The sequence below is a fragment of the Dendrobates tinctorius genome, unplaced genomic scaffold (genome assembly GCF_039654945.1).
Source record: "Dendrobates tinctorius isolate UK_male_01 unplaced genomic scaffold, ASM3965494v1 ptg000043l, whole genome shotgun sequence".
In the NCBI taxonomy this organism is placed as follows: Eukaryota; Metazoa; Chordata; class Amphibia; order Anura; family Dendrobatidae; genus Dendrobates; species Dendrobates tinctorius.
In genome coordinates, this window is record NW_027361711.1 from 29,601,483 (window position 1) to 29,619,489 (window position 18,007).

The following is an 18,007-nucleotide window of genomic DNA, read 5'->3' on the forward strand; positions in this document are numbered from 1 at the left end:
TTCAGTGCGTAACTTGTATTATGAAGTTAATTAAGGTTGACAAGCTTAAGTAAGAAGAATTGATGCTTTTGGCATTCAAATGGGCACTGTAGGTGTGTTTCCTGTCCTCCTCTCACTGCCGACTTTTATTCCCCATTGACTTACATTGGGTTTCGTGTTTCGGGACGACCCCGACTTTTCCCTATAATCGGACGACCTTGCTCGACCCGACTTTTGGAAAAGTCGGGTTTCACGAAACGAAACGCGACCCTAAAAAACCAAAAGTCGCTCAACTCTATACACAACCCATCTGCCTAGAGAGATTCCTAAGTTGCTTCCAGGCTAGCCAGCTGCTGTGCCATCTGTAATCTGGACCCTGGACAGCATTTGCCAAGCAAAGTAAAGGTAAAGAAACTGCACCCTGTTGTGTCCTTGCCTTCTTCCTGCAAACTCTCCAGCACTGCTACATCTCTGTGCCAAAGACTACACCCTCTTCCTCAACACCTACCCTCTTCATCTGCTCTGGCATGGCACTACAGCCCTGCCTGTAGAGGGCCACCCCATCTTTGCTGCACCCCACCATCTGTCCCAAAGGATCTGTCTGCAGCGTCGGCTTAACACCTTCATTGCCGAACACCACAAGTGGCGTCACAAATCATTCACTCATAAACTTTATTCCATCACTTCATCCCTTTTACATGGGTGCCCAGGGCCACGAACCGGTTCACCGCTGCTGTGACATTCCCCTCTGAGAGACCAGCCCGGTACCGAGTACCCAACAGCCCTGGGAGGGCGACCCACATGGCTGTTCCGCCATGCGCTAGTATAGGCTATACTTGCTATGTGTGAATGGTGATGGATGTATGATTCTGGTGTTTGACTCATTTGAAACTCCTTCCCTCTGATATTACGCATGGTGATATGGTATTAGTTTAGCAGTCAGCGCCAATCAGAGGCAAGCCTTAAGCCACTGTGCACACCGCACCGCTACGCTAGCGTCCGACATCGTGCTTGCTATCTGGCTTTGTCGTCGAGCAGCAGTGTCCTACGTCGCGCTGCAGTTGCAGCCCTTCTTCGCGTTCGCAGCAGCGACGCCACACACACGGTAGGTCTAGAGGGACGCAGCTTCTCTGTCTTGGGTCCTGCTCCTGTGACCAGATACCGAGTGTGCATTTACCTGAAGCCTGTGTCACTAACAGGTTCAGCATTTTGTATGCTATCTGAAGCCTGTGTCAATAACAGGTTCAGTGTTTTGTATGTTTTTGTTGCGGCACCTCTGTGTGTGAACAGAGCCCGCTCTGCGCACTTCGGGTGACGTTGAACCCATGTGCATCATACCGCCATATTGCTCCTCTGTCATCACTCAGGTTGTTACACCTACTGCGCGGTGGACCCTGAGCAGCGAACGCACTTTATTATTTATTTTTACTTAGTGTGTTCCACCGTTCCTAACATTATACTAGCGCCAGGGTCTGGCTAGTGATGGCAGAACAGCAGCAACTCTTACAGTGTATTCGGCAGCTTGAGGGCCGGCTGGCCACACTTGAGAGGGCTCTCTCAGCTGCACAATCCACCGAAGCTGCTGTAAAGGCAATCACAGACGCAATTTCCCGTATGTCCACGTCCTCCCCCGCGCTGACAGTTACCCGCCTCCCGTTGCCCGATAAATTTTATGGCGATGGCGCCTCCTGTAGGGGTTTCATCAGCCAGTGCTCCATTCAGCTGGAATTACTGGCTGCGCGATTCCCTACGCAACGGGCCAAGGTGGGGTTTATTGTTTCCCTGCTGCCGGGCAAAGCGTTGGAGTGGGCTACGCCACTATGGAAGCGTGGTGACCCAGAAGTCCGGACCGCTGCTCACTTTCTAACAGCTATTAAGCAGGTCTTCCTCGGTCCACAGGTCACGCACGATACCTCTCTTCAGCTTCTTGCTTTGACTCAGGGTGCTCTCTCGGTTAGTCAGTATGCCGTCCGTTTTCGGACACTTGCTTCCGAGTTGGAGTGGTCCGATAAAGCCCTCATCTCTGTGTTTTGGAGAGGTTTGGTGGAGCACATTAAAGATGCTCTTTCCACTAGAGACATTCCTGCCAGTTTGGAAGAACTGATTGCCATTTCCACCCGCATTGACCTCTGTTTTTCGGAGCGCGGTATGGAGCGTGCTCAATCCAAACGGAAAGTTACTCCGGCTCCCAATTTTTTTGAGCCTCTGGAACTACCCGAGCCAGAGGTTCCACCCCCAGAGCCCATGGAGGTGTCTCGCACCGTTCTCCAGGCGTGTCTGGCACAAGACTCCAGTCATGGTCTTATTTGTCAACACGCGGTGTCTCAGAACAACAGTGCCCCGCAAAGGCCAAATTCTGTACCGCCGGGTAAGGCCCTTGTTCCTCCCCACCTTCGGCCAAAGGTTCTTGCCTGGGCACACACATCCTGGAGAGGTGGTCACTGTGGCTATATGCAGACCACAAAACTCCTGGCAGGGTCTTACTGGTGGCCGCACAGGGCTCAGGATGTTAAAAAATATATTCTGGCCTGCGCCTTTTGTGCTCGGAATAGCTTCCTTAAGCGAAGATCGGAGACGCCTGCCGACACACGGTGGTGTTCCACTTTAACTTCCGCTCCCGCTGTCTCCCACGGGCCCCTTTTCAGACCTGGCGATCTTGCCACCCCTGAGGCCTTCCACATGTCCCGGGCCTCTCTGTCATCTACCGGGACATCAGACTTGCCTGCGGACAAGTCTGAGGCCTTATACCTCTTACGGGCACAAGTAGGTGGATCGTAAGGCTCAGGGAGGGGGTGCCCTAGGAGGGGGGTAATGTTAGGAGTCGGATTTCTGCGTTTACTCAGCATGGATACAGATCCTCACATTCTGCACTCTCCTCCTATTTTTCCACTGCAGAGGAGATTGCCTTGCAGCAAATCTCTCCTGAGGCTAAGTCCTTCTGTCCTCTTACTGGGCATGCTCATGGAACACATGGCTGTTCCGCCATGCGCTAGTATAGGCTATACTTGCTATGTGTGAATGGTGATGGATGTATGATTCTGGTGACTGACTCATTTGAAACCCCTTCCCTCTGATATTACGCATGGTGATAGGGTATTAGTTTAGCAGTCTGCGCCAGTCAGTGGCAAGCCTTAAGCTACTGTGCACACCGCACCGCTATGCTAGCTTCCGACATTGCGCTTGCTATCTGGCTTTGTCGTCGAGCGGCAGTGTCCTACGCTGTGCTGCAGTTGCAGCCCTTCTTGGCGGTCGCAGCAGCGACGCCACACACATGGTAGGTCTAGAAGGACGCAGCTTCTCTGTCTTGGGTCCTGCTCCTGTGACCAGATACCGTGTGTGCATTTTCCTGAAACCTGTGTCACTAACAGGTTCAGCGTTTTGTATGCTTTCTGAAGCCCGCTCTGCGCCCTCCAGGTGAAGTTGAACCCGTGTGCATCATACCGCCATATTGCTCCTCTGTCATCACTCTGCAGAGGTTGTTACACCTACTGCACGGACCCCGAGCGGCGAACACACTTTATTATTTATTTTTATTTAGTGCGCTCCGCCGTTCCTAACAGTGTCTGACCCGTGGTCCCAGAAAGACCTGCTTCAGAGAGGCTAGGAACTGCGAGGCTCCCCGAACCACGGGGTCAGCACGCTCCCACAGTGGGGTGGCCCACTCCAGAGCCCTGCCAGCCAGAAGGGACACGATGAATCCGACATTAGTCCGCTCAGAGGGAAATCACGCGGCCAGCAGCTCAAGCTGAATAGTATACTGGCTCACGAATCCCCTGCAGGAGGCACTATCGCCTGAGAACTTCTCGGGCAGCGGGAGGTGGGATAACATCGGTGCAGGGATGGACGTAGGAACATGGGAGACAGCCTCAGCGGCTGCCTGAACAGCAGCCGCAGTAACATCAGCAGGTGAGGTTGAACGCTCGAGAGCCGCCAACCTGCATACCCAATGTGCTGCAGGAGCTGCTGCTTATCCGCCATTACTAGCCAGACCCTGGCGCTAGTATAATGTTATTATAAAATAATAGTAGGCGCGTTCGCCGCCCGGGGTCCACTGTGCAGAGTTGGTATGCTGCTGCTAAGTAATGGCGGATGCTCAATATGGCAGTATAACACACGCGGGTTAAACATCACCCGGTGTGCGCTGGGCGAACCCTGTTACCTCACATAGCCGCACTAACGCTAATACACAAATGCCGAGCCTGTTCACACTCACAGCGTTCGGGTAGAAGACCGCTTGGTATATTGTTATGAATGAGTCACCGAAGGAGGAAAAAACAAAAATACAAGCTAAGTCCAGAAAACCGGAGAGGTTGGTAGCTATCGGATTGCAGACCCCTGATCCTATCCACAACAACTAACAGTAGCCATGGGGGGTTCCTACGATGCCCTAGACCCCTCGATCACAACCGGAGAACTAAATAGGCCTAAAGAAAGAAAGGGGAAATCTAAACTGCCCCAGAGCAGACCCCAAAGCAATAGGCAGCCCCCAACATATAATGACAGTGAAGCAAGATGAAAAGACTAACACAGATAGAAAGATAGCTGAGCAAATGATGGGGTCCAAGCTAACTAAAAAGGACAGGATAGAAAAGCTGCTGTCTGCAATCCGCAAAGAACCCTACCAAAAAATGTCCCAACCGTCTGATAGGAAAAACAGGCCCTGAAGTCGCTAGGACTTCAAAAAGACTATATCAGCACTCAGGTAAATTCTGAAGACAGAGCAAAGAGACAAACTGATCAGAGACAAAAATGGAACGCAGGACACCCCCGACCGGGGATGGCTGAACTCCAAAAAACAAGGTAAACAAAACAAAACTAATAAGTTCAATAGCAGAGCAAAAACTTATCTTTGGGAAGCAAGAATCAGACTGGTCTCCAAGATTCCAGCAGAGAAATCATCAGCGACTCAGAAGGGCGTTGGCTGCCTTATATCCAGTCAGAATTTTCTGTTACCCAGTCATCATCTACCAGATCAGGTGTTTGGTAATCAGCCTCACTACCTTCCTTCACCAGAAGAGGGAGTTCATCAGACATCGACGGTGAAGGGGAAAATGAACTCACAACAGTACCTCCCCCTTGAGGAGGGGTCAGCGAACCCTCATCCACGCCACCAGGGCGATCAGGATGGGCCCGCTGAAAGGCACGAACCAATCTTTCGGCATGAATGTCGGATGCATGGACCCAAGAATTATCCACCTGGCCATAACCCTCCCATTTAACCAAATACTGGAGTCTCCGTCTAGCCAGGCGAGAATCCAGTATCTTCTCAACCTCATATTCCACATTACCTTCAACCAATACCGGGTCAGGAGGTGCCACCACAGGAACTACTGGCTCAACAAACCTCTTTAACAGAGACTTATGAAACACGTCATGGATCTTAAATGTAACAGGAAGAGCCAATCGAAAAGAGACTGGATTAAGAATCTCCAAAATCTTGTAAGGTCCAATAAATCTAGGTTTAAACTTTGGAGAAGCCACCTTCATAGCGATATTCTTTGATGACAACCAAACCATATCACCCACCTTAAACTGGGGACCAATGGTCCTATGCCGGTTGGAAAACCGCTGGGCCTTTTCCTGGGAGAGAGACAACTTATCCACCACTTGGTCAAGATCTGGTGCATTCTCTCCACCACAGTGTCAACACCTGGGCAGGCAGAAGGCTCCACCTTCCCTGAAGAGAATCGAGGATGAAACCCAAAGTTACAAAAAAGGTGACATCAAAGTGGCAGAACTAGCTCTATTATTTAAAGCAAATTCGGCCAAGGGCAAAAATGAAACCCAATCATCCTGATCGGCAGAAATAAAACATCTCAAATACGACTCCAAAGTCTGGTTTGTTCTCTCCGTCTGCCCATTGGTCTGAGGGTGAAACGCAGTGGAGAAGGACAACTGAATTCCCAGCTTGGAACAGAAAGTCCTTCAAAATCTAGACACAAACTGAACTCCTCTGTCAGATACAATGTTCTCAGGAATCCCGTGCAAGCGAACCACCTGTTGCAAAAACAAGGGCACCAACTCTGAGGAAGATGGCAACTTAGGGAGTGGTACAAGATGGACCATCTTAGAGAATCTATCACAAATCACCCAAATAACAGTCATTCTCTGAGAGACAGGCATATCAGAGATAAAATCCATTGAAATATGGGTCCATGGCCTCCTGGGCACCAGCAAAGGCATTAACAACCCACTAGAGCGAGAACAAGGTTTAGACCGAGAGCAAGTCCCACAGGACTGCACAAAATTCCTGACATCACGAGACAAGGCGGGCCACCAAAAAGACCGACTCACCAAAACTCTAGTACCAAAAATACCTGGATGACCAACCAATGCAGAGCAATGAACTTCAGACATCACTCTCTTCCTCCACTGGTCAGGAACATACAATTTTCCAATGGGACAACGCTCAGGTTTGTCCTCCTGAAACTCTTCCAGAGCACATCTCAAATCGGGCGAGATGGCAGAAAGAACTACCCCCTCACCTAAGATGGTAGCAGGCTTGGTCACAACAGGAGAATCAGCAAAGAAACTCCTAGAGAGGGCGTCTGCCTTGACATTCTTAGTGCCCGGAAGAAAAGAGACCACAAAATCAAAACGTGTGAAAAACAAGGCCCACCTAGCCTGTCTAGGATTCAAGCGTTTGGCTGACTTCAGGTAAATCAAATTCTTGTGGTCAGTAAGGACCACGACTTGATGTTTAGCTCCCTCCAACCAATGTCTCCACTCCTCAAATGCCCATTTCATGGCTAACAGTTCCCGATTCCCCACATCATAGTTACGTTCGGATGGGGAGAACTTTCGGGAAAAGAAAGCACAGGGATTCATTTTAGATGTTACAGGATCTTTTTGGGACAAAACAGCTCCTGCACCAATCTCAGAAGCGTCCACCTCTACCTGAAACGGGAGTGAGACATCAGGTTGCCGCAAAACCGGAGCAGAAGTGAACCTTCGCTTCAGCTCCTGAAAGGAAGAAACAGCCTCAGGAGACCAATTCAGCACATCAGCACCCTTCTTAGTCAAATCAGTCAATGGTTTGGCAATACCAGAAAAATTAGCTATAAATTCACGATAAAAATTAGCAAAACCCAAAAACTTCTGGAGGGCCTTCAAAGAAGTGGGCTGAACCCAATCATAAATGGCCTGTACCTTGGCCGGGTCCATTTCAATAGTTGACGGAGACAAAATAAATCCCAAAAATGAAATCCTCTGTACACCAAAAAGGCATTTCGATCCCTTGACATACAGGGAATTCTCCCTCAAAATCAACTATGACAGAAATAATATGCGAGGCATCACCACAGAAGAAACACAGCTTATTACGCCTTCTGAACTCCTGACGTTGCGCCCTAGACAAAACTCTATCACATTGCATAGGTTCAGACATTTGTTCAACAGGTGGCAACACCTCTCATGCGGTTTTGCGTTCACGCAAACGCCGATCAACCTGAATGGCTAATGACATAGAATCGTCAAGACCAGAGGGAACAGGAAATCCCACCATAGTATCTTTTACGGTTTCTGACAAACCCTTCCGAAAGAGAGCTGCCAAGGCACCATCATTCCAGGTAGTAAGAACCGCCCACTTTTGGAATTTTTGACAGTACAACCCTGCAGAATCCCACCCCTGGCTCAATGCCAACAGGGCCTTTTCAGCCTGATCAATAGCATTAGGTTCATCATACAACAACTCCAAGGCTTGAAAAAATGCATTCACATTAGTAAGAATAGGATCATCAGGTTTCAAAGAAAACGCCCAATCCTGGGGATCGCCGCGCAGCAAAGAGATGACAATTTTAACCTGCTGCGCGGAGCTCCCCGACGAGTTAGGCTTCAAGGCAAAAAATAATTTACAATTATTCTTAAAATTCAAAAATTCAGACCGATCCCCAAAAAACACATCAGGAGTAGGAATCTTTGGTTCAGCAGCATGTGAATGAGCAAGATAGGCGAAAATTCCCTGCACTTCAGCAGTGAGCTGCTCCACACGATCAGACAATGCTTCATCTCCATTGAGAAAGAAAAAAAAATTCCCCCTACGGCCTCAGAGACATAGAGGAAAAAATATACACACAAAAAAAAAAAAAATTCTGACAAACTCTTTTTTTTTTTTTTTTACAATTCTTTCCTGCTATTGAGTACCCTAGGATCTGCGGTATGGCTGGTGATTCTGTTATGAATGAGTCACCGAAGGAGGAAAAAACAAAAATACAAGGTAAGTCCAGATAACCGGAGAGGTTGGTAGCTATCGGATTGCAGACCCCTGATCCTATCCACAACAACTAACAGTAGCCATGGGGGGTTCCTACGATGCCCTAGACCCCTCGATAACAGCCGGAGAATTAAATAGGCCTAAAGAAAGAAAGGGGAAATCTAAACTGCCCCAGAGCAGACCCCAAAGCAATAGGCAGCCCCCAACATATAATGACGGTGAAGCAAGATGAAAACACTAACACAGATAGAAAGATAGGCTGAGCAAACGATGGGGCCCAAGCTAACTAAAAAGGACAGGATAGAAAAGCTGCTGTCTGCAATCCGCAAAAAACCCTACCAAAAAATGTCCCAACCGTCTGATAGGAAAAACAGGCCCTGAAGTCGCTAGGACTTCAAAAAGACTGTATCAGCACTCAGGTAAATTCTGAAGACAGAGCAAAGAGACAAAGTGATCAGAGACAAAAATGGAACTCAGGACACCCCCGACCGGGGATGGCTGAACTCCAAAAAACAAAGTAAGCAAAACAAAACTAATAAGTTCAATAGCAGAGCAAAAACTTATCTTTGGGAAGCAAGAATCAGACTGGTCTCCAAGAATCCAGCAGAGAAATCACCAGCGACTCAGAAGGGTGTCGGCTGCCATATATCTAGTCAGAATTTCCTGTTACCCAGTCATCATCTACCAGATCAGGTGTTTGGTAATCAGCCTCACTTCCTTCCTTCACCAGAAGAGTGAGTTCATCAGACATCGACGGTGAAGGGGAAAATGAACTCACAACAGTGTATGGTCACAGGATTCTGGCCCCAGGACATAGGACCAGCATCCCTCTAGACCTACCGAGCATGTGGCGTTGCAGCTGTGAACGCCGCTAACAGAAACCGACTGCCGCGAAGCGACAATGCCTGCCGTGGTACGATGTGCCCTATGGCAGGCGACACCATCGGACGCTAGTGCTGGGAAGTGACGAGCACTTGTGTCCTATGGCTAGCCACTGGCTGACACTGACTCTGCAACTAATTCCCTAACCACATAAGTAATATCAAAGGGAGGGGAATTTTAATGAGTCATTCACCAGGTGCATGCATCCGTCATCATCCACACATATAGCAACTAGAGTCTATACTAGCGCATGGCTGAGCGGCCATGTGGACCTTTTATAGCCGTTCGCTTCTGGGACCTTCCTGATGCTCAAGATGGACCAATCGGAACAGGAAAAGGACCTGAGCATGTGACTCCCGATCCCCAATGGGAGATCGTCTCATGAGCATGCTCAGTGGGCCGAAGGAGGAACTTAGCCTCTGGAGGCTTTTGCTGCTGGCCAGGCTGCATTGCCATAACAGAACCAGAGGTGGCAGTAGCAACTGAACCCACAATGTTGGTGTGGGCTGAACGCCGGGATTGTGAAGTCTGCTGAGCAGACTCCACTGCGGCCGGAGAGGAATAGGAGACCGAAGGTGGCAAGGCTTGGGATTCCTGCTGTGCAGTGTTCGGAACCCGACGCCTAACAGTCAGTGACACCACAGCAGTGTTTAGATCTAGTTTTGCGTGTTGTAGATTTTTACTAGTAGCATCTGTTCTTTGCAGGATATCATTCCAGAAGGTGGTGTTAATACCAATTTCAAGCTGATGCATTTGTCTTAACAGTCCTTCTGCTTAACACCGTACACAGGTTTTTCTTCAAAGTCATCAGCAATCTGTTTAAGTACATCTTTAATCTGCTGATAGTCATGTTTAAGGGCCTTAAGGCCCCGTCACACACAGCGATCTCGCCAGCGACGCCACAGCTATCTTGCCAGCGAGATTGCGTGTACGCCAGTTTCCAATGTAAACAGCGGGTATCCAGGAGCCACGGGATTAGAAACCAGCATCCAGCATCGCTGGTCCTGGTCGCTGGAGGGGCTGTCTTGTGACAGCTCACCAGCGATCAGCCTAACGATGTCGCAGCGATCCCATCACGTCGGATCGGATCATTGGTGGGATCGCTGGGACATTGTTATGTGTAACGGGGCCATTAGTAGTGTCAGCTCTGCAGGAACAACGCTTTGTTGTGACACGTTTGAGAGTCAATGGTGTCGCTGAGTCAATATTTTTCAAAGCCTTAGTCAGGAGCTGATGCCGATGCGTTGAAACTGTGAAGAAGAGGAACAGCTTTTCAAGAAAGTAAAAATAATGTACAGTACTTGAGCAGCTTTCTACAGCATTTTTAACAACAAGATTTAAAGAGTGTGCCATACAAGGATGCAAGATTGTTCTTCTCTCTTACTTTGGCTTGCAGGCCGTTGTATTTGCCACTCATTGCAGATGCATTGTCATAACTTTGACTGTGGCAATTTCCCAGGTCTAGGTCATGTGTCTTCAAAAATTCCAACAAGGCATTGAACATGTCTTGAGCACCATAGCCTTTGCTTGCCATGAATGTTACAAAGCATTCCACAGGGCCATCTTTCTCCATATACCTCAATACAAGGGTTAGTTGGTCAACATGAGCTGCATCGAGTGTGGAATCCAAAGAAATGGAGTAGTATTTTGATTGGTTAACTCGAGAAATAATTTCTCTGAGGACTTGTTCACCCATTACATTGATAATTTCTTCCATAATTGTAGATGACAGGTAGTTTGTATGACCCTTGCCGCGATTGGCTTGAGTTTTGATATGCTGTGGAAGAAAGTCATCGTACTGGGCGATGAGCTCAAGAATGCCCAGAAAATTTCCATTTCTAGGTGATCCCACATAAACTGATAAACTGAATGACATTTACTACTCGTTTCAACACTGACCTCCAATAATGCTCCCAAGACTCGACCTGTTGTGTTAGCTCCGTATCAATTCGCCCAATCGCTTTTAACCTCATATTGAAAGCAATTGTAGAGTTCAGATGTTCCGCTGACTGCTCATGACTTTTTATACGTTCTTGGGAATGTTTCCACATTAGACGAAAGCTGAGAAGACTCAGATGCTGTAATAAAGCACATCATCAATCTGCATGTGAAGCAATAAATGCGTCGTTTAGAGGGGGAGAAGCATAACCAATTCCTCATTATGACTTCTCCGTTATGATTTTGACAACGGAAAAGCCCAAGTGTGCACATTCTTGAAATATTGAGGTCCTTTCTAGGTTGCTGAACCGAGTGTGCAATGAACAAACTTTCATCACAGTGCTGGATTGTTGATACACCCCTTTTCAGCCAGTAATCTCCCATCTGTTCCGAAATAATGGATGGTCAAAGTCTAATGTCATCGCCCCCTGGTGGTCCCTCAACTTCACCTTCTTCATAAGATGTGCCACTATCAATCTCCTTTTCTTTGTGTTCTTCAGTTGTACACGTTACTACTTCAGCCTTTTCTTTGCCAGGATCAACAACCATTTCCACTGATGCATTGTCAGGTTGATCAGATTCTACTAAGTCATTACTCCTTTCCGACACTTGCCTTGAACAGTGAAGAACTTGTACAATTTTCTTGTCTTCGCTATCTCTTCTGTTGATTTCCTTGTTGCTTCTTTTGCCTTACGTCTTTTAGAAGCCCCAGACTCTCAAATTCTTGTGTGATGTCTGTGCCTATCTCCTTCACGATTGTCCATCATGATAATCCAAAAGTAACAAAATGACCTTGTCAACCCTTGAAGTCCTGAAAGGGAATTAAAGATGAAAATATGCACATATGTATGTATGCATATTGTAGTCTAACGGGTAAGGTTCCTCCTTGTGGAGAGTGACATAAAGAAGCAATTTGCATATGTATATTGTAGAAATTTGGGCTGTCTATATCAAACACTGCTGCTGGGCTCTATATGTCAGAGGCTGCTGCTGGGCTGTATATGTATGAAAGGCTTCTGGACCTGTATATACAGTATGGTACTGTGTAGGACAGGAGCTGCAAGAAAGATACACAGACAGACACACAGACAGACAGACACACACACACAGACATACAGAAATCATACTAATCCACTGCGACACTGTGAAGACTGAACCACTTCACCTCTGGATCTTCAGTGACTGAAGTTCCATTCCAGAGTGATGTCCTGCCACACTCCGCGGTGGAGAATCCTCTTCTCGTGCCGACATTGTGGCTCCGCCTCCTTCCTCGAAGGTAGCTGAACAAACTCTCATCTGATCTAATCCAAGGGAGCGATCATATAGCTGAATAGGTAGCACCTAGAAACTTGTGTTGGGATCGGAGAAGGCTGCGACATGCCATAAGCTAAGCACTAGGTACAGAGTACTAATGAAGTATGGTTAGCCAAGTCAGTGGATGCTGACGCAGGTCAGGTGCCATGACTCTGCCGCTCTGTGCCAGCCACTGAGATGTAGGACCGTAGCCAGGTCCCTACACTTTCAATAGTTTCTCTTTTGTTAACTGTTCCTTATCATTAGAAATGGTTCACAGCAAAGAGACGTGTATTTTACATGTTTTGAGATATTTATCCCTATATTGGTGGGAGGCCTCCACTTGGTGGGTGGCCCAGGGCCTGGGCCCATCGGGCCCCCCCAAAATCCGGGCCTGGGACAGGCACAACTTAGCGACATGACGGTGGAAACAATACCAGAATGTATGACTGGAAAGTATGACCAGAAAGTAGAAGGGGGGCATCTCCAGGAGAGGGGTCCAACACCTGTTTAAGTGGGGACTGCTGGTTCCAGGATGAAAGATTGAGTAGGGGTGACTCCCATTCAGACGGTGACGCAAGGGGAAAAGAGTGCAATAAAGTTGACCCGGGTACAAATGGCAAGTCTTCCTCCTGTCGCCAGAGACGTAAAGGGCGCAAAGAGACTGAAAAAGTTGCACACTTTGACGATATAAATAAAGGAAAAGTAGGGACTTGTGCTTTTACTCAAAATGTGAGTACTCTTCCAGACACTGAAAAGGAAGATGACGTCTCATTGCCAGTAGTAACCGCTAGGGCTGAGTATGATGTTGTGCTGTAAGAAGCACTGACACAGTGGAATGACAGTGCTCCACAAGGTGAAGTCAGGACGAAGGAGCCAGCCAAGAAGATAGTATGGCTGACCTCTTCGGTGTCGGGACAATCAGCTAATGGTCGGTCAGTTGGTGGCACTGAAGGAGAAGAGAACGTGGAGAGTGCTGGTTAAGCGAGAATCTACGAAGGTCACGGAGACCTGTAGTAGACCCACATCTGTGGTGACAAAGGGGTGAGATGGCTGAGTATGGTGAAGCCTCCAGAGAACCTGATGCTGAAGAGCTGGAGAGTGTGGAGTTCTCTTAAGTTCTAGAGAGTAGAAAGGTACCTAAGGGTGACCGGGCAGAGCCTCAAGAGAGGTTGAAGGTGTCGAGTATGAAAGCTGCCAACTCCACGCAGCTGGATCAGGTGCGTCACCTGGAGTCCGAGCTCTCGGTAGTCAAGGCTCAGCTCAGAGAGAAGGATGCGCAGGAGCAGAAGCTGCTCCATACCCTCCACTCCACCGAGGAGAAGCTGTGCTCTGCTTGGCAGGAGAATGCAGAAAACGTGTCTCAGCTGGAAATGACCTACTGCAACAAAATGCAGGAGTTCCAGGACCTCGCCAAAGAGTTGTCTCGGGAGTAGGAAAAAGTGACAGATTTACAAGCCGAAGTAAAGCATTTGAAGGAACAAAAATCTGACAAAAACTCAGCTTTGGAGTCTGGGAGCAAGAACAGTGATTCTTCAGAGAGCCCAGCAGAGACCCTAGAGGCAGTCGAAGGTAATGGATGGAAGACCCAAGAGAAAGCTAAACCTGGTGATGAAGGAACAGATAGAACTCTCAAGCAGCAGAGTTTGGGTGGGCAAGCTGGCCCATCTGAAAATATAATTAAAGAAGTTATGGTGCGACACATGCTGGCCAAAAGAGAACAGGATCATGAAATAAAGATGCTTAAAGAGATGGTAAAAGAGCATGTCGAACGAGAAAGGGTCCTGGGCACAGAGTGGATGAGCTGGAGAAGGAAGTCTCTGAGCTCAGAGGTCACCTGTCAAAGTGTCAAACCGTGAACAAGGCCACATTGGAAGATATGTTGGTGCTCAGAGAAGCATTAGGAGGACTTCTACAAGAGAAGGAGTTGGTGGTCGCAGACTTACAGCGGCAGTGCCAGAGTGGTAATGAGGCAAAGCTGTAAAGGCCCATCTTGGCAAAGGGTCTTGAAGAGGGTAAAGCTCAGGGAGAGTTTGCGCTAAGAGCTGGACAAGACAATCAGCCAGTCATGGCAGATGTCTTGATGGAAATGTCCTAGGCAAAACAGGAGCCGTCCGTCCGTGAAGAGAATAGCACTTTGAAATTCAAGTGAGTTGTTGAGGTACCCGAGGACCTGAGAGAGGCATGTGCCAGGCAGTCTGTGCTTGAAGAATTCAAGAAGGCTGTGGGGGCGTGTAAGGTGTACTGGCCCCCAGAAGCTAAACAGTTAGTGGTACTGTCCACAAATGATGTCACAGCGAGGAGAGTAGCTATCCTGAGTGGAGATGTGTGCGTGCAACGTGGATATTTCGATTGAGGAATGAAGACGCTGCTAGGCAGCTGGAGCATATGAGGAAAGCTCAGAGTCTTCTGCCTATTCCTATGGTGGAAAAAGTCATTGGAAGAAATGGTCGACCCATGCAAGAGATGGTGGATAAGTCTGGAGTGGTGAGATTAAGAATTCCAGGTGACCATGAAGACCAGAAACACAGAGAAAAGGGTATGATTCGATTCTTCGTCTTGGGTACGATGGAGAGTCTCGGAGCTATACTCTATTGGAGTATCGAATGGTGTATCTAAAGGAGATAGAGCAGTTAAGGCTCGAAAGATTGCTTCTTACAGGACAGCTTTGCCACATTGGTGGATGATGGCTGCCGCCTTCAACCCAAGGTAATGGGAACTGAAGGGGCCCTCCAAATAATGGAATTGCTGACAGCCAAAGACATCTAGAAAGAAGAAACCTTGGAAGTTCAGGAAGGAAAACAAGGATGCCAAGAATCTGAAAATGGCAGATCTACTCTCAGGGCAAAGCTGAAGGACCTGGACAATAGCCCCTGTAACATACTAGATGGGTCAGACTCAGACAGTAGGTTCGACTGTAAGTGAGTCTCGTGACTGCACCAACCGTTGGAAGCGGTCATGGAGAGAAAGGTCGGGTGAAGGTTATACTTGAGAAATGTGGTGACTAAAAAGGGTCTGGTGACACAGACAGACTGTGACTCAAGGGCTCAAGGGCTGAAGCTCAAAGCCTACATACGGACCTCTGGGGGCAGGGGAGGCCTAACAAATTGATGACTATGAAACGTAAGGCGACAAAGAATTTAGTGACTGATGGACTATGTTTTCGGGACTGAGAAGGCCCTCTCGACAGGTAGGGCATGGTGACATGCGTGACATGTCTCGAGGCCCCTGGTTTATGTCAAGTGTTCAACCCCACAAGTTTGAACAGAGGGGGGTATGTGAGACAGTGACTGGTGTTGTGGTGAATGGACGGTATGTGTTGCAGTGGAGAAGGTCCTCTGGGCTCTTAGCCTGTTGCTCTGGGACCTGTACTTCCATGAGACTTATTTAGCTTATAAGGCGTTGTGCTTACAGGGTTAGCCAGAGAGCTGGGCGGATCTGGCTAGTCACAGACCTCCAATCAAGGGGTGGGTCTCATACGTTATAATGAGACTGTGGTTTAGTCACATGGTCTCTGTGTTGGAAGGTCCTGCAAGAGGACTGGATTCCTGAATAGCACATGGTGAGGCTATGTACCTGCAGTCTGTGATGGCTAACTGCATTGGGGAAGCTACCGACCTTCGCCCTTCTGAGGGTCTGGAACTGTCGGGTTTGACCTGTTGAGCCAGTCATTGCCCGGGACAGGGATTCCAGTTAGGCAGCTTCCCTGGAAGCCAGGACTGACAAAAAGACAGCATGTGGAGCTGAGCTCCTGGAAGCTAACCTCAGACAAGGGGGTTGTAAGAATGGCAGGGAGGTATATCTGCTACATGAGCAGACTGGTGTCTTGTTATGTTCATGAATGTAACTAAACGGTCTGTAGTCTATCCGGTTTATGCCGTGTCTAAATAAACCGGATGGTCTGTTTAAGTGAGAAACCGTTCCTGTGTGCCTTAATCCTGTTGCCAAGTGAGTGACCCCAAACCATACAGTGAGCATTATCTTATGCCTCCACACAAAATATCCCCCCACACATAGTAACACCCACCCACACTAAATACTCCCCACTCACACTGTAATACCACCCCCCCACACACAGTAAATACCACACACACACAAACACAGTAATCTCACCTACTCCTCCAATTATTATTTATTTATATAGCACCATTGATTCCATGGTGCTGTTCATGAGAAGGAGTTACGTCAAAACACAAATATCACTTAGGCTGTGTTCACACGTAGCGGAACTCTCGCGGAAATTACCGTGAGAATTCCGGAATTCCATTCCGCTGGAAAATCGCATTTTAAATTCCCGCGATTTTCCCACAGAAAAACTAGCATTTTGCAAGCGTATTTAGCTTGCAGAATTGCTAGCGTTTTCCAAGCGATCTGTAGCATCGCTTGGAGAACTGATTGACAGGTTGGCCACACTCGTCAAACATAGTGTTTGACGAGTGTGACCAACTTTTTACTATTGAGGCTGCCTATGCGGCATCAATAGTAAAAGACAGAATGTAAAAAATAATAATAAAAAAAAAATATTGTTATTCTCACCTTCCGATGTCCCGCGCAGCCTTCCCGCCTCTCTCCACGCTCCTGGTCCCAGTAATCATTTGTGACAATTACCGCGATGACGTCCGTTCTCACGCGATCGTGACGTCTCGCGGTCATTCGCGATGACGTTGTGCGAATGACTGCGAGAACGGACGTCATCGCTCGCAAAGGCTTACTGGGACCGGGAGCGTGGAGAGAGGCGGGAAGGCTGCGCGGGATGTCGGAAGGTGAGAATAACAATATTTTTTATTTAAATTCTATTTTTTACAGGGATATGGTACCCAAAGCCCGGAGGACAGTATCCTCTCCTCCGGACCGTGGTTGCCATCCGCTTATGTTCTGCTTACTTTTCGCATGGTGTGCACAGCCACATGCGGAAAGTAAGCAGAACAATGCATTCCTATGGGTGTGGGATCGCCGCGATTCCGCAAAATTAATGAGCATGCTGCGTTTTTTACCACGAAGCGATTCTGCAGCGGTAAAAACCGCAGCATTAGCACAGCATTGCGGAATCCCATAGGAATGCATGGGATGCTTATTTTTCACGTTTTCGCGGCAAAAACGCTCGGAAAATACCGCCGCGGAAACGCGAAAAAACGGTACGTGTGAACGAGGCCTCACAGAAGACAAAGAAACAATGACAGACTAGTACAGAGGGAAGAGGTCCCTGCCTCTTGCCTGATTACATTCTACAGGATTATGGGGAAGGAGACAGAAGGTTGGGGGTTGCAGTAGCTCCGATGGTGTTGATGTGGCAGCGTGGTCATTACAGGTTGTACGCTTTCTTGAAGAGATGGGTTTTCAAGTTCCACTTGAATGATCCAATTGTGGTGGCTAATCAGATGTGTTGGGGCACACAGTTCCAGAAGATGGGGGATATTCAGGAGAAGTCTTGGAAGCGATTGGGTGAGGAGTGAGTAAGCATGAAGGAGAGAAGGAGGTCTTGGGAGGACCAGAGATTACGTGAGGGAAGATATTGGGAGATTAGTTCGGAACAATACAGAGGAGAAAGGTTATGGATGGCTTTGTAGGTCAGTGTTAGTAGTTTGAACAGGATGTGCTCGGAAATTGGGTGCCAGTGAAGGGATTTGCAAAGGGGGGAAGCAGGGAAGTAGAGAGGACAGAGATGAATTAGTCTGGCAGCACTTTTAAGGACAGAATGGAGAG